At 40.7% G+C, this 24,820-nt stretch overlaps 1 protein-coding gene across 1 annotated transcript in view; it reads right to left on the bottom strand.

Moving 5' to 3' along the window:
• Positions 1–24,820, bottom strand: part of LOC106929110 (neurexin-2-beta-like) — an 80,444-nt gene that overhangs the window by 24,883 nt on the left and 30,741 nt on the right. The gene's annotated exons all lie outside the window — the stretch shown is intronic.

Genomic DNA, 24,820 nt, shown 5'->3' with positions numbered 1-24,820 from the left:
CAATGATAAAGTACCTCTACCAGCAGGAAAAATGTCACCTCACTGCCATCCGAAAGAGGGAAAATGAGATCCTCATTGGTAGGAAATGTTTAATTCATCAGGGGCTGTTCTTCTCTGCGGTCATTACCATTTATCTGGATGGATAGATGGATGAAGGGAGGATGGGGGTCAAGCATTTAGCCAGGGCCCAATACTAATGTGTTCCCGGGATGTGTGGCGAACAGGGAGGGGAGTGTGACAGGTGGAGCTTTCCCCCCCAGATGATGGCAGCAGAGGGTTTACAAATAGGATTTCATTTGGGCACGCAACGCGGTCGTGGTTGGTGGGGGGGTTTCCCATGATGCCACCCGGACCGTCTCCAATGTCGTTATGAGTCATATGGTTCAGACGGACATGTTTGTAAGGATGTGGAATGGAAATAGGAGTTATGATGTAATTACTCAAAGGAGAAGGATGAGAGAAGCCAAAGAGCTTTTTTATGGATTAATCAATGGTTGTAAGGAAAGAGGGAGTGTGTCTGTTTATGAAAGGAATATGCCACTAATGTGTGCAGTTCAGAGTGAATTATTGACTCAGGCTAGGGGCCTCTGAAATTACAGAGCAATGCGGAGCCTGAATGGAGTTGACGCTGTTATGCAGAAGTATTCATATGCCTCAATCTGTCCCCCCCCCCGCCCCCCCAAGAGGAACTTTGTCAACATATGCCAATGTTTCTCAATTCCGGTCTTCAAGAATCACTGGCCTGCATGTTGTAGATGTGTCTCTGTTCCATAACACCTGATTCATGGGATTGGATGACCTCCTCTGCATGCCATCAAGTGCTGCAGAAGCCTGTTCATCACCCACTTATTCAAATCAGAAGGGAAACACCTAAAAGATGAAGGGCAGTGGAGTCTGAGGACAGAAATTGAGAAATACTGATAATATTCTAATTGAATTTTATGTGATAGACCAACACAAGGTAGAGCACTGTTGTGAAGTGGAAGGAAAAAATGGCTTATTTCAATGTATTTTTTTTAATAAAAAGAAATCCAACAAAGTGTGGTATGAATTTGTATTTAACTCCTCTGGGTAAATACTTTGGAGAACCACCTGTTGGCAAACATCTCTAGAAGCTTTTAACACCCCCAGACAAAAACACTGTCCCATTCTTGTTGTCATAATAGGTCAAATTCAGTCAGATTGCACAGAAAGTTTCCAATTTTCAAAACCTTTCCAAAGATTTTTTTTGTCAGTTCTGGGTCTAAACTGCTTTGGTCCATGTTTAAGGTTTAAGGTCATCGTCATGCATCACGGTGAACCTCTTCTTTTTTTTTTATTTTATCTGCTTAATATTTAGCAACAATTTTGTAAAATCAATGAATCCTTAAAGATCCAAAACTTACAGTTTGTTTGTACTACTGCCTTATTGAATTGAAATTCAAAAACACCGATACTGAAAATATTGATCCCAACGGATAATGTTGCTGTAATTTAAATTATTCAAGAGTCTTCAGAATCACACCTCAGACAATTTCCAATATTTTGAGTAAAAAACAACATAACTTTAATCTGTTTTTTTTAATCTGTGGGAGGTCATCCATCATTTCCTGTTTTGTTGGCTAAATTGTTTACTGTCTCGACTTGTGGCCGATCAAAATCATTTCCAGGCCACAGATGGCCCCCAGGTAAGCACTGTACTGTATTTCCACTGAGATCGTATCGCACACAAGTGGACTCTACTTACCTTTCTGCTGTGAATAGGCCAATCTGCTGTGAATACAAAATCATGCCACACTGTTTTATTATTATTAAGAAAAAATCTTCTACTTTACAGGGATCCCCTACTTTGTGTCGCTCCATCACATAAAACCCCACTGAGGTTTGTGGTTCTGTCGTGACAATGTAAAGAAAAGTTCAAGCCGTAGAAATATTAAAGCTCATATGTGGACTGATGGCAGGTGAACCTGTAGAGTAAGCTTTCAGTGTTTCTGTTCTCAGCGAAATAATCCAAGTGTATCAGGGCAGTATTCTAGTCATCAGCATAGAGGAACTGTCTCATTTGTTTTCAATTAAGAGCTCAGAGGGTACTTCATCACTCTAATTATGATTTACCGTACTCTCCTCTATGAGTGCTCTTGGTCTGACATTCATGCAGCACCCAGGTGGGTGGAACCATCAGACAGAAAACGCACATCTGTATGTTTACACGTGGGTGTTATGGCACGTGTGTGTGTGAGCTTTCTACGGGCATTCTAGGAAAGAGAAGTCTTTTCCACTGAGACGGGGCCATTACGCATGCAATCCCATTATCACATCATTAGGTCTGTCGCAGAGCCACTGGGGCCCCAGTTCTCGTCCCCTAACTCTTTAATGAAGACACTTAATGTCTGGCATATGCACCGCTGACATAATGGTGGTATCTTACTCGATTATCTGGTGTTTGTTGTGGGAGGGATGTTGGAATGACTGGCAGGAGAAAACAAAATGTATGGACAAAGTGTTGAAAGTGAGGAAAACACAGGAGAAAAAAAACCCAGGTGTATGTAGCTAACTTTAAAGAGGGGAATACACACACATTACACCTCATGTTCATGCACACACACGACCACAGATCAGCACAGAGGGTCTCGCTTTTTCAAACAATCTGAGTTTTCATGTTGGAAAACTCGAAAACTTAAGTCTCTTTAATCCTGGATGCTGCAAAACAAAGAGATGAAGTTCTCCTTTGAAGTGAAAAATATATGTCAAATCTAAGAATATCACAATAATGAGGAACCATAGTGAGCACCGCATGGCATATGTTTGGTTCAATTCAATTCAATTCCGTTTTTTGCATAGCACCAATTCACAACAAATAGGAGGAAACCTGAGGAAACTTTACTTTTGAAATAATTTCAGTACAGTCCCACACACATTTCGCTTAATCCTAGTTCAGTTAATTATTCTAATTAGTTTGAAAAGTTTCTATCTGAAGAATAATTTGTCAACCTTACAAGAATCCCTCATACATGCTTGCGTGTTGCAACAGTGGAGAGGAAAAACTTCCCTGTACCAGGAATAAACCTCCAGCAGAACCAGAACCTGGCCCAGTCTGGTCCGTCTGCCACAACCAACTGGGGTTTGAGAAGGCAGAGCAGATACACAAACTACAAACAGATGAACTGTTCATGACAGCAAAAAAAAGTTGATAGAAAAAGGAGGAGAACGATGTTTGGTGACTCATTTATTTTTGCACCAGACCCCAGAATATTTGGGTTCAGAATTCATGGAAAACTCAAAATTATTTACGGAAAATCCATCCATTTTTTTGTATTTAGTTTGAAAGAAAATTCACATACAGCCAATAAAAATGGCCACAATGCTACTTTACACACCATCAACCTAACCTTTGAAAAGCAGTCAATCCAGATGCACCATTTGTTTCCCCGCTGATTGGCTGTGTCCACAAGAGCACAAATAAGGAGTTTGTGAAAATGCTAACTAACTAGCAATTAGGCTGCCAGCACAGAGGATTTATTTGCTTTTCTACATTGCTACAAAGTGGACACCTGCCTGTTCGCACTTCAGTATTTGTATTTGTTTTCTGTGTAATGTAACTCAATTATTTGCTGAAACTTCCCGTATTCACAGATTTTTTTTGTCAGTTTCAGATTATTTATTATTTATTTTACATTGACTTTTTATACTCCTAATTGAACTGACTGAACAGATTAAAGTTATGCTGTTTTTCTTTTACGTTTGACCAGGCTTGTGAAGCTGTTGGTGTATTTAAGTGTGTTGTAATGGTGCATTCAAATACTTTTGTAATTCAGAGCTATGTTTTAATTCAATTTAGCACTGTTGCTGAATCGATATCAAACCTCAGATATTGGTATCACAAAGGGAAATTAAAAATGTGGATTGGTGTGTCCCTAGTATCAATTCGGATTAAATATTTGTAATTTCAACTATTAAAAAAGGCAGTTATAATAATTCTTTTTAGAGATAATCTCAAGTGTTTGTGGATTCAGAGTTATTTCCAGGCGGTTGTGGTTCCTAACCTCCAGGTGAATACCGGGTCTCCAACGCCTTTGGTCCTCGCCAGGTCAGACACTGATGACAACAACAAAAGGTGCCCTCCAGACGAGAATCAGGGAAATCATTGTTTGTTTTCTGGTCAGGATGAAACCCTAACCGGCCCTGATGAAGTTATTGTTTCAGGGTGTGCCAGGTCAAATCAAAAGTGGCGTATGGCTTTAGAGCCAATTTTGGTGGCAGGGATGAATGTGCCGCGGCGGAATGGAGGGACGGGCCGTCTGCATGACAAGCAATTGGCGCTCCTAACATGACGGAGCTGGATGTGACACTGCCGCAGAGAACAGGCCGGGCGCGCTCCGACGTAATGACTTATGAAATATGCCAGCGACTGTTTGTCTTTTCAAGCAGTGTGTGTTTGCTAAGATTTGTATTTACATATGCCTCCTGTGTGTGTGTGTGTGTGTGTGCGTGCGTGTATCAGGACTCGCACACTGATGAGCAGTCCATTGGACCCATTCAGCCGCCTCTGTCCTCGGGGCTCTTAAGGTGATAGGCATCTAATGGGCAGCGGCTCACGGACGGGGTGAGGTTATAGCGCCGGCCAGCCTCTAACTGTTCCAGACATTCAGAGCAACACATGGAGCCTTAATTAACCGCAGTGCAGACACAAGGAGGGTGAGGATTTAGCTACAAGCCACTGCAGATGCTGAACTCAGATAACAGCTCTTTATTTAAACTCTGCATTCAATATAGCTGACAAAAATGGGACCTGTATTTTTTTTTATACACAGTCCCATAAGGAATCAGCCTCCTCACGGATTTTGACGTACTGTGCCTTTAGTACACACAGTGGACACCATCTTACCGTACCGCAGGAGCTGATATCTACAGACTTCCTTATATCTGCTTTTGGGGATACAACCAATCAGCGCTCCTGGATTAGCTGCCTTGAAAATGCCAAGTAGTGTCAGTGTAGTGTCAAGTAGTATCGCTAGTAGGTACTTCGTCTTCTCAGGCTACATTTTCTTGTGAATATTTTAGGCAAAAATACATAAGAGAAAAATGTACGCGAATAATTTTGAGTTAACATTCCATAGTAAAAAATACAAATGCAGGTGGGGTAGACTGTATTGTTATTTAAAGAAATTGTCAGAGTGGTGTCAAGACCCTAGTTTTAGCCAATTTTAGCATTTTTAAACAACTCAAACTGAAGTTCATGTTATTTGTGAGATATAAGCTTGTATCAGCAAGTTGTTGCCCAGATGACAACCTGACACTAAATACAAACGTTTGCTAAACCGGAGCATGTGATGAGTCCCTGTTGGACTGGCTGTTTGACTTTGGTTGTTTCTTTTGTTTCCTACAAACTCTCTGCGATTTGTCACATTTCTAATACAAACCAACTATAACTTCACTTTCATAAATCGTGAAACAAACAAAACAAACTTTTGTAAAAGACAGCTGTCTCTTTGATTTTCTCATCAAGATACCAGCTGGTTAAATTGGTGGCCTAATGTTACATTAAGATGGCGGACACGATTTTGTTGAGGTAAAAAACAAAAACAAATCTAGGTTTTCCATAACAATCTGAGTCGTTATCTGCTACGGCACCCAATGCAGTTTCTTATTTACTGAAGTGAAAGATCCCTGTCTGTCTGTGTGGAAAAAATTGAGCAGAGATTCAGCATCTAAAGCAGAGCGCTAGATTTGTAAGGTAGGAAAGCAACATCTCAGTCAGCAAACTGCATGGAAACGTTAAGAGGAACAAGAAGTAACTCTGTTTCAAAAATATATTCATGTACATGAGTCTGATTAATTTTTAGAAACAAAATTAAACTCTGAAAGGGGCAAAATATTTGTTGCTTCCAAATATGGAAGCTGACATGGGTGATATGGACTTAAAGCTTTATCAAAATATTTTGTGGCATTATTGTGATAATGATAAAAGTTGAGATAAGAACTATTAATTCCTTCTTTTTTTAGGGTAACTATATGGCTATGAACGCATTACACAGCTGTCATAACCCCGCAAATACTGCGCTTGAAAAACATACCATTATTTAGGATTATTTAGGACGCCAGTCAAATCCAAAAGTGTGATTTTTTTATCACTTATCATATTTTCAATTTATTGATGGTTATTGACACATTATTGAACCAACAGACTTGATTATTTGGACAGTTTTGGGAGTTTTAATTGTCATTAATTGGAGTTTATAGTGATAACAATGAATCAAAATTATTTTCATGATGAGCAATTTATCATGATAAATGATAAGCGATACAATAAATCCCCCCCCAACCCTCACTGCAGGATCTGGAGTGTAGAGTGATTTTCAGCCACACGTTAAAGTTATTCCGACTTCTTTTTCATGACATTGATTTTAAAAAGTATCAGCCATCCTGTGGTAGCAGCCTGCAGCTTCGTGCCTTGGAGCAACAATCTGTTTAGCATGCTACACTTTTATTGGTCAAGTTATCATTTGCAATAAAACAAACATTATAAAATGAATAAAGGTAAAGTTTCTAGCCATGTTGTCATTTTGTTAGAACATACTGTAGCTTACTGTAGATATATGTCTGTCCAAGACGGAGATACTTTATGAAATTGCCATAAAGTGGAGGCTTTTCCCCCCTTCCTTATTTATACGTCTCTTAGAAACAGAGCCGGAGGGGAACGGCCTGCTCGGTTTGCTCTACTGGCCCTAAACAGATACTGACTAACATTCTGTATTAAAGCTGCACAAATTTGAATTCTCAATGAAGCATTTTGTCATATGCAAACTAAGCATACGCCCCCAAGCACTGAATGAGTCATCAGCATTTTCCAGGAAATGACAAACTCTAAAATGCAGCATGCATACAAAGCGACGTATTTGTCATTGTCAGGTTTTGTCCTGGCATACGGGTTTAAGTAAACCACAAGACGTATGATCTGGAACAATAATCAGCCTCCATGGGGAGTAAACGTTAAACATTTATGTGCAGTTTAACCTCTTCCGCTGCGTTTTCATGCCGCATTTCCCAAACAGAACGCGCCGTGCTGCTGCTGGAAAAAGTCCTGGTAGCATGTGCTTTGTTTCTGCTTCAGCAGTCTGGTTCATATAATGTAGAGCAAATTCAGTAACATAGGAACTTTTGACTGGTTCTTATTAAAGCATTATTTACTCTCATTTACTGTTCTGCATGAGTTTTAAAAAAAAATTTCTGGAGCTCTTTAGCTCTCCCACTGGCTTGGTGAGATTACTCACACTTCACAATTTTCCATCAAAGCTTCCAAGATGACTTTGAGGATATTTTTGAAGCAGAACTTTCACAGTCTATGGCTCAAAGAGTTAATTATCTTTTCTGTTTTGTTTTTTTTGTTTTGGTTTTTTTACATTGACAAAAGAGAAACATCTTCAGCTTTCGAGGAAATTTAAACAAGCGCTGCTCTAAGTACCCGCCTAAGGTAATTGTGTTTGGGTGCTTTAAATGTAATAATATTGCTAGTTTGGCTCTAAGGAAATTACATTTCACTCCAGTACATTAATCTAAATGTTACAGTTACTGATTACCTTGCAGAATGCAGCAGCAGCAGCGGTGCACTTGCATGTCAGACCACAGGAATCTTCTGTGGTTTTAAATGTTTCCCTTTTACAGACCTGAACGTGAAGCAGAGCTAAAACTCACAGCATGTGAACATTTCCTAATATTATTATCCTTTACAGAATGTTAAAGGAGGAGCTTTATCATCTCAAGTGAAATAAATTCATTTCGACCATTTCATAGGTCACATTTAAACCAATAACATTAAGACCACTGACAGACAAAGTGAAAAACTTGATTATCTTTTTTCAGTCACAGTGGGAGGCATATGTTGGCATAGATACAGTAGACTCACGCCTGTTTGTGTTTCAGTCCTTGGAATGTGATCCAGAATTGCTTATGAAAAATCTGCCGACTCAGATTTTTCGTAGAATATTTCTAAAATATTTGAAAGAAAATGCAACTAAAAGCTGAACTAGCTTAGCACAATGCTACTTGACATGCTATTTGCAAACCAGCCAATCCATGAGTGCCATTTATTTTCCTTGCCACTATGAGCCCAAGAGTGGAGGAAGGTTTGGAGGAAGGCTGTAGATATTAGTTGCTGCTAATATCAATTGCAGAAGCTAAGATGTTAGGTTAGTTTCCACTGTGGACATTAATGCATATTTAAGTATTTTTGATGTATGAGCTAATAAAATAGACAAGTAAGTGTTTTTAGGGGGGACTCTCAAATATTTGCGGATTTTAGCAATTCACAGACGACTGTCCCTAACCCTTCCGAATACTACGAGTTCACCTTAAATGTATTTAAAGGATTGAAAGTAGAAAACCAGACAAACATAAGAACTAGAGGAACTTTTACAAGTACAAGTTGGAAATGAGTGAAGACGCAGACATCTCCACACATTTGTGGTGAGTTCTGGTCCTGTAGGACCCAGGATGGTTCAGAGGCAGCACAGGTAAAAGGAACCTTAACAGGGTCGAGGTCTACCAAGCCTCAGTCATTTATGGGTCCAGCAAAGACTGACCTGTGTTCCTCAAGCTAACAAAAGAGCTAATTGTTGCTGGAATTACTAAAAAGGTTATTCAGACGTGTGTTCAGAAGGTGCTCTGTGGGAACATCGACTCTCACCATGCAGGATAGCACTGGGTTTACATGCATAGGATGAGACTTTGGTTATATTTCTGTGGTAACAAAGAGTGTAAAGGTTTCACTAACTGTGTTATAAATAATCAGTTAAGAAATACTGAGTACTTCAATTCAGTTCCGAGCAGTGTGTATGCCAGTCAGGCTTTTAATTTTGTCCTTTCCTATAGTGCTTCTACTGCACCCCTTTTTGTGTTTCAGATAGTGATTAAAGTTTGATGAATCTCAAACTGTGCAAAGATTTCACATGACTTATCAGTTTAAGTATTAAAGATTATTTTTTACAAGAAATGTTAAAATGCCATTGAGACTCATTAAAACGCAGAAATAGTTCTTTAGTCTAGCACCAATAGGAAGCTGTGATCCAGGTGGAAACTTTGGTGTTAGTGGCTAACAGTTAGCGCGTGGTTCTCACAGTGCTAACTGTGATATAATTGCCAGACAATTATATCTTGTCTGGCACTTTCTACTGAGGGCCCAAATGAGTTATGCCATCCTGAATGAAAGTGTTTATTAGCTGATTCTGTCAACTGTCAACACAACAGGTTAAGAACTACTTCCATTTTTTATTTTTTATTTTTTCAAAATAAGAGTTCCAACCATCGATACAGTAAACTTAAAGCACACACCTATTGCCTTGTTTTCACGGTACAATATTTCTCTAGTAGAATTTCTACTGGGCCAATCAACGGCCAGAAGGAGAAGTTGTAATCAAGGACGCAGCTGTGCTGTTTTAGAATTGTAGTCTGCCTGTAGTTTTAGCCAAGGCAGTGGAGGAAATGAACTAAGCCGTTCAGTCTGTGTTAGCCACGCCTGCAAATATTGAATCAACATTAATTGCCATCTTGTTCGGGTCGGCACTTTTCTCGTCGCAGTGGAGAATGGTTGTTTACAGTGCAGACAATTTCCATTTGGCTTCATAGTGTTGAACTGGTGCAAAACATACGTCACAGACAAATGTTTGCAATTGGGTAAAATGTAAAACTTCAACAGAGTCCAGGAAGCAATCGTTTCTCAATAGCTGAGGGTCCAGACCCTATGGACAAAGCAAAGCATAGAAAAAGGGGCTGTTTTTCATCAGGCTAGGTTGCTTTAGCAACAAAGGGCATGAGCTATTCTTATTTTCAAACAGTAAGTAAAGCTGCTTGAGTTTGAATCCAGAAAACATGAAAATTGTAAACTGAGTGATAAAAAACTGCTAGCTTATCTGGGGCAAATGTTTGTGTTTGTTTTCTGTCACATTGTAACCCGCTCCATGAGACATTCCGAGCTGCAACTGCTGCTCCTGTCTCCGCTGTCTAGCAAGTCTCTTGACCAAAAAGCCTGTATATTCCTTCTGCCTAAACAGGGCATGTGGGCAAAAGAGACAGGTATTGCTCGAGGCGCTATCATCTGCAATCACCACTGATCGGTGGAGCAGCTTGGGATGAGGGCGAACTTAGTGGCTGGGAAGCGCCATGGAGAAACGAGCGGCATTCCGACTTTGATTTCCTCGCTGAGTCATTGCAGTAATGACCCCTGCATGTCACAGCAGATTGTACAGCTGGAGGAGAGGGGGTATTTTTACATTTTTAATGCACAGTGGAATGCGGCATGCAGTGCCCCTACTCCATGCTAGGCAGGTAATCAATTTGAAGGCAGACAAGAACTCCCCCCCAACTGTACATCTCACACAAGCCTGCCATTTTCTCTCCCAATTCTCCTCTGAAAAGAGGACTTGAAATATAATATCAAAGGTTTAAATTAAATCACCCCTATTAAAAGACTATTAAATGTAATTTCCTTTTGTCGTCTGCTGGTGAACAGCTCCACGGTTACCAAGCTCGGCGCTCGAGACGTAAAGATGACACAGGGAGAAGAGGGCTGGAGCGGCGTGGAGAAAAGGGGGACATGAGATATATGATGGAGGACGGGGGAGTGACAGACAATGAATGAGGGTATAGAGGATAGAATGTCATCAAGGCAAACTGCCAGAGGGCGGGCTGATGGGTTTGATAAGAAGAACTAGAGAAACGGCGCAGTTGGAGACATGGTAAATGTATAAAACAGGAAGGAAGACACTCAAGAACTGAATCGCCTCTACCGTCCAAGCCTTATTTTTAAATGCCAACTAATGACAGGGTTAACTTTGTGATAACATGTTTTCCATGACCTTGTTGAGGGCCCAAAGACTCCTGCTGACTGCATTGTGGGAGCCCTACTATTTGACTGTAGGAGGCGTTTCCATTTAAGGAAGCAAATACATGTAATACATAGAGGTATCGATAGAACGACGGGCCTCTGTTCAATGCGCTTTAAAGCAAGGCTTGTGTGAAAAACAATTATTTCAGTAAAATATTGTGCAGATTATGAATCAGATGTTTTACTTCAATGAAAGATATGATTTTAAGTAACATCATTGTTTGAGCTAATATCAATGTGCTGATGTGTTGCAGATTTGTATTGTGACTTCTGACGTATGTTTTACTGCATTTTAAACATGGCAGATGAGGTTTTGTAAATGACAGCTGCTGATGTTATTGGATCAGCTTCTGATGACAACAGTGTTGATTCTGATGATGACGATGGTGAGGGCTTCGATGGACAGGACTTTGGGAAAAACTGTAGGAAATTGGAGTACTGTACTTCTGATTTCAGAGTCTCTTTTGAGTAAAGTTAATTAAAGTGGTTTGAGGTGACATGTGTTTATTGTAAGTATTACTATAAAGACGAATGAATAATCGTCATGTAATTAATGTAATTCATGCTAGGTCTCTCTAAATTTAGGTATGAGCTCATAAATTGACACAAGGAGAAAGAACAAGACTAGGCAAAAAGGCATCCATGGGTCAAAACAACTGCAGGCAGAAGTTCAGGAAGGTCTGAGATGAACTTAGACAGGCTGTCTATGCTTCTGACTGAAGTAAAAGAATTCTGTAAAGAAGAATGGGCAGAAATTCCTACACAGCAATGTAAAAGACTCCAGTTACTGCAAATTCTGGATGGCAGCCAGAATGAGTGGCATTACTTAGAGGAAAGTTGAAGAAATGTCCTTGTATCTTTGTGCCCGACTACAATTGTTTTAATTGGGGGTGTACCTTACAGTAATGCAATCTCTGTTGTTGAATTTCTCGCCTTAAGTTTATTCGAACCACCAGTTTTGCTAGTCTGTGCTGTTCTTTGCAGTTGCCACGGTTGGTACATTCCTGCCTTGCTGTGATATTTTTTTTTACATCAGGTCGGGTGGAATCTAAATGTACAGAAGTCGTTGAAAGGTTTCATGTTTGCTGGGCCCCATGGGAGTACAGTTTGGCTGAGAACACAGCTGCTAATGAGTGCGCCTTTACTGCCATCATGCAGTTTGGCCTTTTGAAAATCATTAAAAAGGTGGGCTGAGGATAAAGAGACAAGAGCAAGGGGACATCTGGTCACTCTAAATCCAAATGCACATTAAAGTCTACAAGGTGCAGAGTTTGCAGACAGCAGGGAGCTCGATCCTCGCTGGGTTACCTCCCCAGAAACAAAACGACGCTGCAGTAGCAGGAGTAAAATCACATTTCTAGCAGCAGATTTGCATTGATGCGCCATCCTCTTTGGCCGTTTTCTTTCTTAACAGAGAGAAATGGCTCGTCTCAGATGAGCTGCGGTCGGTAATTACCAGCTAAGCCGAGCCAAGCCAGAGAGTGGGCCGGGATTGGGCCACGCTTGGGTTGCTAATGCACAGATTGCCTGTCGGAGGCTACGAAATAATGGCTGCATGTCTGCAACAACCCCGCAGAATGTACTGTAGAAGCAGAGAAAGGGGAAGCGCCTGCTGCTGCTAACCTGGGGGAGGCGATTACTAAATAGAGGCAAGGGGAAAGGGGGGGGGCTGATGGAGGATGTAAGGGGTGAGGTAACGGATGATCTAAGTGCGCATGAGGGAAGGTGAAAGGGACTGCAGCTGAAGAGAGCGGCATCTCTCACTGTTGTCATTACCTCTCTCTCATCCACCTTCAGCTCCTGTTATCTCACAGAGAGAAGGACCATCAAGTGGTTGGGAAGGCACTTCAACCTGAAATGTTTTTCTCTTTGCCGAGTTGCAGGGTGGGAGGGATGGCCCAGAATTCACCTCTGTCAACAACCCACTTGTTTGTGACGTGCCGAGCAGAAAATTGAACTGATTGTACGTGGGGTCTATATGGATTTTTTGCTCAAAAATCCTTCATGTGCCTGCCGAATTCTCTTTTTTTTCTTCTTCTTCTTCTTGTAGCAGAATCAACACAAAGAGCTTCCCTAAGACAATAAGAGCGGTGTGAGTCAAAGAAGAGCCGAGCACAATGGGGGTGGGGGTGAGGGTGGGACGCAGAAAAAGTCGAATATGAAGTGTTTTCAAGTTATCTGTGCAGCACAAGGCTCTCTTTGGGAATTAAGTTTTCTCTCTTTTTTTTCAGTTCCTATGTAGCAGGGCTGGTTCGTGTTGAATACTAAGAATTAATAGAGCTTGACAATAAAGATGTGAGGCACAGAGTAGCAACACTGTGCGGTGAATGCTTTAGGAGTCAGTCTGATGCCCAGCGGTCCTTAAAGGCAACAACCGCTCTGAGATATTCTGTGGGAATATCTGCAGGACTCTTGGGGGAGTAAACTGGATTCAATCAGACTCGGTTCCTTATCCGTATGTTGATCTGAAACATGGAATACTGTAGAGGGAGATGCAGAAAGAGATAGTACAGTGGTTAGCTGGGGACAGGCTTCTCTCCTAACTGTGACTATGCTTTTTTTTGGGGGAGGTGTGGGGCGCGGGGTGGCATTTCACGGCAGGAATCTGTGAAATAACAGAAGATTCCCTTCTTTCTTTCACGCTTACTTGCTGCCACTTCTCCACTCGTGAGCAAGCATGTACGAATTCATTTAGTTTCCCCCCAATTTCTCTCGAATGGCGCAATAATAGTGCCGAGGGATCAAATGAGAAGACAAGATAATAACTCGGCGGGAGCCAGAACGCATCACCGGGGTTCGCCGAAAAGAAAAGGAGGCCTCAATCGGATCGGCTCGGTTGTGACCAGATGGGCCAGAATCTCTGAAATGAAGTGGGGATGATCATGAATAGCCGATCTGGACGGATGCCTGGCCTGGAGATTTGATTTGGGCTCTGGCCCCGCACCAACGGGGAGGACTTGATTGCTTTTGATTAAGGGATGAGGGAAGCTAATACAAGGCCATTAAATTCCAAACATTAAAATCTGGTTCTTCAGCCTGAATTCAGAGGCCATGGAGACCCAACTCCTCCCTCAGTCTCATGTAGCTCATCACAGAAACTGATTGGTGAGCCGTACAGGGATCACGTCTCCTCAACAACATGATGTGCAGTTAATTCTCTTTAGGCAGGTTCAATGTTCTTCAAACATGGTGCCAAGGTATCAAAAATATTTCTTCTCTTGTTTGTCTGTAGTTCTATTTGGAGATTAGCTCATAAAAAAGTAGGAGCTATGACATTAGAGACCGCTTGCCGTGCTTTTGGACGAAGGATGTCCTTCAAAGTCAAAGCAAGAAAAAGGAATTACCTGAAAGACCGGGGAGAGAAAGGGGGATGGATGTAGAGAAAACTGCTAATGACGGCTCCATCGCCGGGTAAAGGGGTTGCATCTCAGTAAGTTTTGTCTCAGATAGAGCTGTTAAAAACTTTTGGGACTTGGGATTTTTTCCCCTCCATTGCTTTCCTGTAATTGCTGCCGTTTTGAATTTAGTCAGCGGGCACGGAGTGGGCAGGAGATGCTCTCTCTGATCTGCCTCACACACAGTATGGGAGATTGGATAAGGGCTTCAGAATGAGATCTAGGGAGACAGCACAGCTCTCCTCTAGGACTGCGGGCTCCAATGACTTCCATTAAATCACGGTGTGACCAAAATACTGATTTGTCAGGGCAAAAAGTGAGCGATTAGCCCTTTTATTTTGCTGCTGTCGATACAGGAGTGGAATGGTACATCTCCTTTAACAATGGAAGTGGCGGTTGAATAGATTTTAAACAATTAATGAAGCACCACAGTGTTAAATTAGTTTATTTTCTGGTATAGACTACGGACTGCAAAACCTGCATCTGGTTTGTTGCCATGACAATCCCTAAAGTATCTTTTTACCTTTTACAGAGATGCACTGAGATGCACCAAAGAGCACTGAAAGTATGACTATATTGGCTACTAAAGCACAGTGTGTGTGTGTGTGTGTGCGTGTGTGTGTGTGTGTGACTGTGCTGCATGCTGGTCAATTGGTCGGAAACTCAAACATTCACTTTTTTTTTTTTAACCATTAAACTATTCCTAAGAGTGCAGGCCACAGCAACTGGACTCTTTGGTGTGTAAATGGCTACCATAAGAAGACGACTCAAAGCTAGCTGTATTCAGTGTCAGTGAGGCGACACAGCAATTAAGTCAAAGGAACCAAAGAAGTAAAAATGTCAAAGGAAATTGTGTTTTCTACATGTCAAGGCATGTCTGCAGTTTATTCAGCCTGCGAGAGTGAGGCTTAATGCAGATGTTCTGAACGTATTGCAATATAGTTGGACACTGTCATTTTTAAACTAAGAAAAAGATTTGTAAATCTGGAAAAATCCCTACATTAAGAAAAATACTTTTTATTTTCTTGGACAGCGGTGTCCAAGAAAATAAAAAGTAATTTTATTAATATTTTTATATTAATAAAAAGTGATTTTATTAATATAAAATGACTTTTTTTAAATAAAAAGTCCAAGCAAGTCATTTTGACTTGCTTTTCAAAATGATAAAGCAGAAAGAACTCGTAGTACACAAACATTAGCTTGCTTTTCTAACTGAAAATATGAAACTAATTTTATGTGATTTATTTTGTCCTTATGTGATCAACAATAAACAAATCATATTTTAACAAAAGAAACAAGGTTTTTTTTCGTTTTCTTAAACAAATTCTAGTTTGGCTTTGGAATAAAGCTTGCTGAATTTTTGTTGTCCTGTTTACTATGAAATGAAGATTAAAGCAAAAACATAAAAGGCTCATAAGAATATAAACAAGGTGTTACATTTAACAAAATGTACTGTCTGTCTCCTGTTTAAAAAGTCTGGCAATCAGCACAAATCTGGGACTAAAATAAACTTCGGCACTTTGGACACTCTTATTGTAGCTGTTGCACACACAGAGACTGCCACTAACTCTACTAATTACTCCAGTAAGATGCTGAAGACAGTTTGTAAATGTTAAGTCTAATTAAATCATCTTTGCAGTGACACAGTGTTGTCCATGGTTAGCCGCAGAACTCCCCCCAAAACAACAGACAGCTTTATGCAGGGGGAAGATGGGACAATGTGTAGCTGAATCAGCAGTCAATAAATCATACGATGTTCAAAACAAACAGCAGGAAGCACACATCTGCTAATGAGCTAATATTCCGTTTAGCGTACTTGACTTTCCCTAGATTAATTTTTCCAGATAAATTCTATAGCATTAATTTACTTGTCTGTTTTCTAAGCTTTCAGTTGAATAAGGTTCAACATCTGTGTTGAAGTTTTAGTTATCGACTCTCAAGATTTGCACAAGTAGATAAACGTTTGTATTCATGCTCTTATTTTGAAGTGGGTGAAACTGTTTACATGGCAGTTCTGTTTCCTAACCTTTATGCTCTCTCTGTTTCACCCCCAGTAACTTCATTTCAAACAAGAAACAAACAGGAACAAATGAAAGATGGACAGTAGAAAACAAGATATATATGCATGAATACAATATCTAAGGGCATGGTGGAATATGTAAGTTATATTGTCAAAATTAAATTGGTGCTCAAATTTGAATTGAAGTTAGCGCTTAGCTTCCACTAAATACCATATTGATGTAGTGCTTTAGCATTAGTGGAACTGTTTATGATTAGAGTTAGCCATGTCTACCACTAAAATAAATCATTACGTTTATAAAAGAGAAGGCCAACATTTTCTGTGCACAATAAATTGCAAGCACAGTGAATTAAACTACAAGGAAAAATGTCAAGTAGTCATAATAAAACAGGGAGGAAGCTAGCTAAACAGGCGATAACAGAATATGACAGGTTACAACAGGTAAAATGATCTCATTAAATCTTTTAACTGTGTTACAAATGAAACTTAGCCTCATTCAAGTGTAAGAGAGAAAATCCATGTAGACTTCTGGGTGTAATCTGTAAAACACTGCAGATTGTTGTGGAGGAGACCCACAGGGCTGATCGTTTATCACACTCGCATTCAGAACTCTGCAACATTGAAGATCAGTCATTCACAGCCTGGACCATCTACCACTGTCTAAATGATCCAGACTTTTAACAACAAAGACAAGTATCATTCAAATAAAACCAGTCAGCCCACTCAACAACTGGAATCCACAGCAAACATGTCCATTTCCTTAGTGGTGAAAACAATAAATGTTAAAGGGACCTTCATTTATTTATTTATTTATTTCTCTTAAACACACTATTGTAATTATCCAGAGCAGATGAGGTCAATTTGAGGTTCAACCGTTGCGTTACGTTTTAACCCTCTGAGTTTTGCTTGAACAAAAAGGAGAGGACAATTTGAAGACGTCTTCACTTAGAGATTTGTTTTCTTTTTAGCAAGAGTTAGAACAGGGTTAGCATCTGTTTAGTTTTCGTTGATTGCAACGACCTGTCCAAGTTCTTCCAAATACCAACATCCAGGTTCAGTTAAAAATACATTTATAACAAGGTTAGAACTGAGGACTCCATGAATTTGTTACCAGCTCAATAAGGCTGGAAACGTTTGCCAATTTCCTTAGAGTCTGTAAAGACGGAACATCCTGAGAGGAGTCCTCAGTGGTTAGTGTGGATGGAGTTTGATTTGCTGTTGGTGGTTAGATTCTGCTTTGAGGTTTATAGCTTGAAGTTCTAAGTGGATACAGAAACAAAAGGAAGAAAAAAAGTCAAACAACTTTAACCCTTTGAGATCAAAAATGTCCACTAATTCCCTTCAACAATAGCTAGACTTGTTCGAAAGCAACTCTTTGTCTTCATCGCATGGCGTGTGTAGGACACCTCTGCATTGACTCCATTTATAATAGCAATTAACATATCAAATCTTCTTTAATATTCACTTTATCAAAATTTAAACTCATGAGTCGATGGGAATGTTTACAACTAATAACTCCTATTACTTTCATCTATTGACAGATTTCAAAGTGAAGAAAGAGAATAATAGATTCACTTTTAAGCTCTTCTCTTCAGACTTTCGTGGCACACAGATAATTTCATAAAGTTGCTAAATCATTTTTTATTGATTCACTTTTTCATTCAACTTTAATCTCCCCAATCCTTTCTAATTTCTGTTCTAACTATTCCCAGCAATCGTGCATTCGCTGTGGCGCCACAGGAGAGCCAAGAAGTCAGTTTATGGGCGCTGAATATGAATACAAGGACTGTTTTGTTGTCATCAAATAAATATGCAGGCAGTTCATTTATCTTGTTTGTTTCTTGCAAAAAAAAAGAAAAAAAAAAGAAAAAAAAAACTCATCATTCTCTCTGAGACAGAGTTTTATCTTCTAAATTCATCCTTCTGTGTTTTTGGATAGCGTTTCAAAGATAACCCCCTAAAGCTAACTGTCTTTACGCTTAGGTTGTGATCATCTCAATGCAGCTCCAATGCAAAAAAACAAACAAAAACAAAAAACAAGAAGCAGTGCATATATATTTATTTACCCCTGTAGGGTTTTTTTTTTTTTTTTTTTTTTTACTGGCTTATTCTTGTTTTGAAGAATCAACCACCTTCAGCAGCACAAACACACGGCACGAGACAAAGACAGGAAGGTTGGGACATTCGGTACTCAAAGGGTTAAAGAATAATGATTTTAATGGGACCGCATTAAGAACTCAAGGTGCTGTCGGGTACAACACCGGCAGGGGCAAAGAAGGCGCCCGCATGGCGCACTGAGTGTAGACTTCGTACAAAAACAGTCCCTTTAACTTTTAGTGACTTTCATTGGAGGGGGGGTTGTGGGTTGTGGTTGGGGTGGAGGGGGTGTGGTGTGAGGGTTAGGGGGTGGGTGGGGGGTGGAAGGGTCCTGTTCTCGGAAAAATCCAGTGCAAATCAAACTTTTTGTTGTTTTACATCCAGCCAACATTCAGCAAACAAAAGACACAGGAAGGAAGCGGTTTACATGTGGTCAGGTTATTAAGGGTTATGTTGGGTTATTTGGAGATTAAAGCTCTGAAGAGATGCAGCCCCAACTTAGGGTGCCTTGGATAAAGACCCCTGAAACGTGGCCTTGTTAGAAACTACGGAGATATCGCTCTTTAAAAGCCAACGAAGGTGAAACTAAATCTGGTAGAACATGCTTCAATTCCAGTTGAGCTTCTCAACGCCATAAAATCTGGTCATTGCTACACTTAGTAGTTCTACAGTGACGAGAACCTATAGTTTAGTTCAGGAGTCAATCACATTTGCCCCTGCTGCATGGCACTGCACCTCCTCCAGAGCTGTGGTTAACGGTAGGTTAGGCGGTTAGATCATTAGTGGAGTTAAAGGGATTTTATTACCTTTTTCGAGTAGCCACTCATCAACTACCCGACCAAGTCGGTATGGGATTCTTTGTCTAGCAAGAGCCAGGCGCTCATTATCAAAGTTCCCTTTAAGAAATTTGGAGAAGACAAATTAGATACAAAACGGTTACAGGCAAATCTGGAAGTTAAGAAAGTTAGAAGTTAGAAGGGCAACATTGCAAAAGGTTTAGCAGGTTATGAACTTTAAATAAGCTTTAGTTAGGACAGGAAGAACTTGATGTTGTTTTGGGCTGGTTTGTTCGGTTAGACAGGTTAACAACATTCTAGTTACTTTGAGTTTAAATTAGTTTTTTTTTTTTTTTAAATCTGATATCATGTTAAACAGATTTAAAAGTGATTTAGATGTAAAATTGTTACTTTTCTTTTTGTTTTTTTTAAGAACTTATCATAGCTCTCAGCACATTAGAAAAATCATTAGCGGTGACAAAATATGTTAAAGCCAGCAAAACCAGCAGTCAACACAAGTACAATAAGGAAGGATAAAGCAGAACAAGACATTTCAGTGTCAGCAGTAAAACATTGTTTCAAAAAGAGCATGACATAATCACACATTAAAGGAAGAACAAAAAACAAAACACATTTTGTGGTTGTTCTCAAGGAAAGCGCCTTAAAGTTCCCATTGCGGATAAAGAGTTGTCGATGAGCCAAACGGCTCCTCCCAAACCTGACGGTGCTGCGGCGCTCAGACCCCTTGAATCCCCGTTCCGTTTTTCACCTAAAGCAAAACGAATTAAGTAGATCTGTCAGAGCACCAGTATTTCTCAGTGCCTTACCCTCCTCACCACTCCAGCCCCCATACCCCCAAACCTCCTCATGCATTCATGGAGAACTTCTCATTGGCACTTGGCAATTAGCAGCACTTCATCAGCGTGTCAAAGAAGTTTCATCTCTGCTGCGGCAACTTATTATCCCTCACTTCACTTCAATCAACCTCTGGGTCACGCTGCGTTGCATCTCCAGCACCGTCAACAGAGACGGCGCTGAAATTAGGGGGGGGAGGTGAGGGGGTTGATGGTGACCAGGATGGGGAGTGTGTGTGTGTGTGTGTGCGTGTGTGTATGTGGAGAGAAAGGGGTGAGGGGGGGTTGATGATGTCTGATGTGATGGATTAATTAGGAGTTATTGTCCATGTCAAAAGGCAGTCTTAGAAGATTACAGGCTAAAAAAACTCCGGTAGGGCTATGTTTAGACAGCGCTTTTTGAAAATAGGACAACTCACAAAAAACAAAACGTGCACCTAACTTACTGCCTGTTTTAATAGGAAATCTGAGAAAGCAGAAGGCTTGAGTGCTGCTGCTGAAATTATCTGCAGAGAGAGAGAGAGAGAGAGAGAGTGTGTGTGTGTGTGTGCGTGTGTGTGTGTGTGTGTGTGTAACTCATTCTGCATCCTATTTGGAGTGTACTTTGATTTAGCAGCGCCACTGCCCCGTGCTGCTGCAGCAGAGATCTAAAATAGACCACCTCTCGGTTCTGCAGTACCTGCTTCCTCTCCCCAGGGGTCTCCCTACCCACGCCTGCCTGCGTGCACAAAACTGCCTCGGATAAGCAAAAAAATAAATATAAAATAAAAAAGATGTGTTTGCACATGCATGAGGCCATGTTGTGTGTAAATTCTCTCGCCTGTTTGTGTGTGAGCAGGAGGGCTACATCAGAGAGTGTAATGAGAAGTTGATGGGAAAAGAAAAGCACAGGATAGTAGGGAAGGCTTAAATGAGGGAAGGATAGAAGCATGCGTTAGGGTCAGAGCAAATGAACAGAAAATGACTCATCATAACATAGATCAAACTTTTTTTAAAAAAAAATAAAATCTAAATCTAAGGTTCAAAGAAAACCTAATCGGTGTTTCCTCGTTTCATCCTTCAGCTCTCCTCTCTTTTACATCAGCTACACATTTTTTGTTTTGACTCTACCTGCGAGAACAAACGGTGTTCTTTCCAAAACCGCCGTTTGTTCTAAAGTACAAGAAAAAAAAACATAGAGCAGCAATTACAAGTATGTTTTGACGTTGCACTTAAGATTAAGCGCGCTTCTGCTGTGCTTTTCTGGAAAGGCAGCGCAGCAATTACAGCCCTAACACAAGGCTGCTTCAGTAATGACACGGCCACTCTGCTGCAATCACTAAATTAGACAGAGAGAGAGACAGACTGAGAGAGAAACAGAATGTTGGGCAGAGGACCAGGGTGTGGCAGGGTTGCCGACATTGCAGAGATAAAGCAAAAAATAAAAACCAGCAGACGAATCCTCTGTGGGTGGATGTCCTTCCTCCTAAATCCCTTCCTTTCCTCTGATTCACACTGTAACCTCCAGGAACCAAACCTGCTGTATGCACAATCCGTTTTATCCCCCTCTAGTGGCAGGGCTGAGACTCTACACTCAGAAAAGTACCTTTTCCTCAGCACTTCTTCTCCAGGACACATCTTTTTGAGCGATTCAAGCATTCTTTCCCTAATCCGTTCCCCCACATCTTACTCGCTTATTCCGCCCTTCTTGCCGGCTCTTTTCCTTCTTTTCCAGCTTGTCCCTCCTTTGTTCTCAAACAATCCTTCATCCACGCTTCATTCTGTCCTTTCTCTCACCCTCCTGCCAAAATCCATTTCCGTCTCTCTCTGGCTAGTAACTTGCACGCCCCATTCTCTCCAACTTTCTCATCTTCCACTTTGCTTCATCTCCATTATTTCCTGTCTTCTTCCTTCCTCTTTCCACTGGGCCTGTTTTTAGCAATTTCTCATTTCTGGTTTTGTCCTTTTTTTCCCCCCACAATTTGCTCTTACTCACTCACTCACACTTAACCTCTGATTTGTAACCACGTATTCCTTCTTTCCCTGTAAGGTTTGTTACTGGGAGATTAAATGTGGTACACTGTGGTGTGGCGGTTGCTTGCTATCTATTACTGACAAAAGGTCCAGCAGACAAAGTAAGAACTGCTGAGAATACAAAGTGAGTGTATGCGGATGTATGTGTTTTTTTGGGGGGGGTTTCTCTGGTAATCAGCAGCATGCAGCAACATTCGGATCAAGAAGGAAAGACTGCCGTGACAGGGATTCCATCTACAAACTCCAAACACTGAAAGAAATCTAGAAAACAGAAAGCATTGTAGGGATGGAAACCTGGAAGAGTAGGATGCGACTAAAAATAACAACATGTGATGAGAACGGCAACAATCTCCTCCTGCTGGTCAGGTCTTTTGGTCCTGAGGCGATCTAAATTCCTCCGTGTGTTTTCATCCGTTTGGATCTGTGGAGAAATCTGAGCAAACCGGCTGAAGGCCGTTCTGCATCAGAGTGGAGGAGATGGTGGCTGGCTGGCTGATTAAACAGCAGGGCCTCCATTCCCAGGACTTTTACTTTTGCTTGATACAAATCTAGACTATTAAATCTCACACTTGTTTTTTTTCCTAATTTACAAGGAAGGGGGGAAATAAGCTAGTAGATCATAAATGCTCAGAAGTGTAATTGTTTTAGCTTTTGGTGCCCCTTAACTGATGTGTCTACCAGTACAGTAGCATGCTGCCACAGTGACCTCTAGAAGTATTTTTCCTGTTACAACTTTAAACTTCAGCACATATTTTGAGGACCCGATGCAGGACAACACCATAAAGTAGTTTTGTTTTATCAATTTAAAAAAATGCAGGAAAAGTATTTTTATCAGGCCAACTCATGCCACACTTTTCAGATTTGTCTTTGTAATGTGCTACTTGGTTGGTCTATCACAGTGGTTTGCTAATAGTTGAGCTAATTTTTTTTCTTAGCCTCTCAGCGCTTTGGCTAACTTTGAGAAAGTTTAGCACACGTAGCTTCTCTTAAATTAATTTTTGTGGATAAATTCTAAAGTGCCAATTGACTTGGTTGTTTTCTACGCTTTCAGATGAATAAAGTTTGTGTTGAAATTTTGGCTATCGACCTTTCAGAGTCCAAGTAGTTAGACATTTATTTTCATGCTCTTATTTTGAAGTGGGTTAATAACTGTATTTCAAACGAGAACCGTACAAAAACAACAAATAAACAAATTAAATATCTAAGGGCATTTTAGAACATGTAAATTATACTGTCAAAACTAAATAGGTGCTGGAGGAATGTAGTCTTTCAAGGGCAGATAAGATCTGAATTGAAGTTAGCACTTTAGTATTGGCTTCTGCTAAATACTGTGCTGGTGTAGTGCTTTAGTATAAAAGGAAAAAATATTTATAATGTTTATGATTAGACTGTTTATGCAGCAGTTTTTTTCTCCTAATAACTATTTCAAACAAGAAACATAAAGGAACAAATAAAACAGACAGAAAAAGCTAAAAATACAACAACATATGTCAAAATTAATTTGGTGTTCAAAGATTGTAGTTTTTTTAACAGCAGAAATAATTTGAATCCAAATTAGGAACTTAGCATTAGCTTCTGCTAAGTGCCATGTTGTTGTAGCGTTTTAGCATTAGTAGAGCCATAGTTTAGCATTAGTGCTTTATTGTTAGCACAACTAACTTTGTAGCTAGCTGGTTTATCACATAGAACCCCATTAAAAATGGAGACAAGGCGTATGAGTCCTTCTGCCCGGCTCTGTAGATGAACGTTGTTAACATTCAGTCACATCTGTTTTCTCACTCATAGATGGACATTCAAAATAACACTTTTAGCATATAGCTGCTCTTAAATGAAGCTCAACAGAAGGTCTGGGCCATAACTCCCCATGAGTCGTACCCAGGCAGCTTGCCTGAAGCCCCAACCTCCCCTGTGGTTTGGACTATCCATCCAGAACCTTGTCTGTGTTTCCTGTGGTGCCTCATGTCTGCTGCCAGACGGTTTGTCCAGATAACGGCTATGATGGGACCAGTTCAGGGAAGGTGTCACATCTGCCATGATACAGGGAGGGGCGAGTACACACTGTCTGACTGGCACCTAGGGATGGGGGCGGGGGGGTGACGGATGCATCGGCACACAGGGAGTGTAAACTATCTGCTTCGATGCGCGTCTGGGACGACTTGCCTTCAAGTGCGATGATAACCAAATCTTTTGCCTTCCGTGTCATTGCACGTGCACATTTGTGTGGTGGCATTTGACCGTGTGATGCTCTGAGAAGCCAGCTGGATATCATGTCGCTCTGCAGATGGCCGGATGCCCTTGTATAGGACATTCACATTGGAAATCTATTCACGAGAATGGAGAGTACACTGGAGACGGTTGGCCCGCGGCCATGCCGCTCTGCCAGTCTTCGACTGAAACCTCGCCCTGTAATGTTAGTCTGAGTCTGCCAGCTATTTCATTAAATAATTTCACAAAGAATTCATCAGAATTTTAAAGTTTCTCCATGTTTCCCAAGCTGAGTTTGGAGTTTGTGAAATGAGGGAAGAGACCCTCCTAACCCACTCATTTATTTACATCAAACACATCCCCCCCTGCACTCATGTCTGCCTGTGTTTTAATCACATGGCTGTCATCGCTTTAACTGTTCGTCATCTCTCATATGTGCAGCACTTATCGGTCCAACAGCTCGTTTTCATTTCTTCCCTCCACCACCTTTTATCTCAGCCACAGATTGATTTAATGCAAGAGCTGTTCCCGGAGACAGCCGAAGGATCCCCCTTCCCCTCCTCCCCATCCATCTGCCTTTTAAAAAAAAGAAAAAGAAAACT

The sequence above is a fragment of the Poecilia mexicana genome, unplaced genomic scaffold (assembly GCF_051168715.1).
Source record: "Poecilia mexicana isolate PSO_F unplaced genomic scaffold, ASM5116871v1 scaffold_18, whole genome shotgun sequence".
Classification (NCBI taxonomy): domain Eukaryota; kingdom Metazoa; phylum Chordata; class Actinopteri; order Cyprinodontiformes; family Poeciliidae; genus Poecilia; species Poecilia mexicana.
Note: the sequence above shows the minus strand (reverse complement) of the source record. Positions and strands in the feature narration are given on the sequence as shown.